The sequence below is a fragment of the Nanorana parkeri genome, unplaced genomic scaffold (genome assembly GCF_000935625.1).
Source record: "Nanorana parkeri isolate BGI_ZX_2015 unplaced genomic scaffold, ASM93562v1 scaffold2144, whole genome shotgun sequence".
Lineage (NCBI taxonomy): Eukaryota > Metazoa > Chordata > Amphibia > Anura > Dicroglossidae > Nanorana > Nanorana parkeri.
Window position 1 is genome coordinate 142079 of NW_017308412.1, and position 2283 is coordinate 144361.

General features: G+C 50.1%; 1 non-coding gene across 1 annotated transcript; it reads right to left on the minus strand.

Annotated features, from left to right (window-relative positions):
- Positions 1–1912: 1912 nt before the first annotated feature.
- On the minus strand, positions 1913–1984 carry TRNAT-CGU. The gene has a single exon. It is a non-coding gene; the product is annotated as a tRNA-Thr (tRNA).
- Positions 1985–2283: the final 299 nt, after the last annotated feature.

The window sequence follows — 2283 nt, forward strand, 5'->3', positions numbered from 1 at the left end:
AGGAGGTGGAGGGGAAGCAGCGGGTGGCTCGGGGCTGGCCATAGCATGTGAGCTGATGGTGGGATGTCCCAGAAGCAGGCTGGAGGACTGCAATGTATCCTGTTGGTACTGATGGCACTTCGGGCTGCTGGTAAGAGGAGCAGCACATGTATGCAGGGAAAGGGACTCTGCACAGCTCTCCTGAGACCCCGTACAGCCCACCAGAGACCATGCACAGCTCCCCTGGGACCCCGTGTTTGCTGTATCCAGTGACTGACAGGTTGCGCAAAATGTCCTAAACAGGAAGGGGTGGGGCAAATTTAGATTGGGGGGTGCCCGAGTTTAGTCTTGCCTAGGGCAGCACAAAACCAAAATACATCACTGATACTGAGCTTAGGGTGACGGGAAGACGCTAGTTTGTGTCCTCCCGTTACCCTAAGGAGAACTATGGGGAAAAGCCTTAACCCCATAGTTCTCCTATAATGTCTATGACTTTTTATCCTGGGTTGTTGCTGATCTTCTCATACCATGGGCTCTCATTATAAACTATTCACACAGCCATTCGCCCTGTGTGAACTCGTGTTCCTCATTATGGCCGCTAGATTGAGCTAAGAAAGAAAGGAAATAAGTATCTATTCCCTATGCTCCTCAGCTCCATTTAGTGGCCATGATGCAGTGGCGTCACAAGGGGGGTGTGGCCCGCACCCAGGTGACAACATTGCAGGGGTGACACCAAAATGACAGTCATTTTGGTGCCACCCCCCCTCTAGAAAGTCAGGCACTCGGTCATGGGCTGAGAGCCTGACAGTGTCAGGAGAGAGGAGGGGACCCGGCGGCATACCTCATCCCGCTGGGTGAACGTCCCGTCCTCTCTCTGCCGGCGTCCATCACCAAGATAGCCGCCGGCAGGCATCATCAGACGGTCGCGCATGCGCGAGGATGTCATCGCACATGCGTGAGGTGACGTCGCGAGCAATGACGACACGGCAGGGTGTCACCCGGCTAAAGACTGGGTGACACCCGAACTCAGGACGCCCCTGCCATGATGTGGTATTTTTCCGAGTATTACATTTTACCTGAAAAATAAAATATACTAAGAACGTTAGATTTTGCCGCTATTTGCACAAAACAAACGTTCACAGAGATTCGTAGGACAAATGGCTCTATGAATTGTTTATAAACAGACCTCTAAAGGTGCCCATACACTGTACAATTCTCGTACGAGAATCAAGGGAAGTCCCGCGATCGTACGAGAATTGTACAGTGTATGGAAGGCGTGCGACCGTTTCTACTGTACATTCGCACGTCTTCCATCGAACAAGCAGGCTGGAAAACCCGCCGGGAATCGTACGATTCTCGGCGAGTGAGTGGCCTGCTTGTTCGACAACTGACGAACGGGCCGGTGTGCGCACACTGCCCGTTTGCCGTCCTTGCAAGCCCGCCCCTCATTGCAGTCATTGCAAGCCCGCCCCTCAAGAGGGCTTGCAATGATCGCAAGTACGATCTGCCTGTCCAAGATAGGCAGATCGTACGTTTTTTTAAGTACTTTACAACCATCGCAAGACTAAGGTCTTGCGATGGTTGTGGGGACTAAGGTCTTGCGATGGTTGTAAAGTGTATGGCCACCTTAACAGGGATATTCACAAACGGGTGAAGAGTTTGGAGAAGGCCAAAGAAGCGAACAATTTAGGGGAAAATAACTGATTTAGAAAAATTCTATAATTATGCTCACCCATGTTGTCCAAGATGGTTCACTTCTCCGGCCTTCTCCAAACTCTTCTCCCTTTTGTAAATAATCCTATAAATGTTTCAATTTATAGTAATATGCAAGCAGATGATAACTTCTTAGTAAATGATAGCTTATCGTGCACATTCAAACAGGAGGTGTGCCTTGTGGGAAGCAAATCAATGATTTCAGAGATAAAACACTGTTAGGCACAGACGGGGATTGAACCCATGATCTTTGGTTTACGAGACCAACGCCTTACCACTTGGCCACTGCGCCTTTCTGCTTTATGTCTTAGAGTAGACTTCACTGGGCCAATAGATTGTATCACTTACTCAAAAAATTTACCCAGTAGACTACCGTTTTTCCCCGAAAATAAGACAGTGTCTTATATTTTTTTTTTCCACGCAAAAAGAAACACTAAGTCTTATTTTTCGGGGGATGTCTTATGTGTACCTGGCTGCAGCTGTCCGCTCGTGCGTGCGTGCAGGCGGGAGGGAGCTGCGGCCGCTCTCTGCTCTAATGCCGTCCATGGAGCCAGAAAGGTGGGCGTGCGGGGGGGAGGGGGGCGTGTCTGG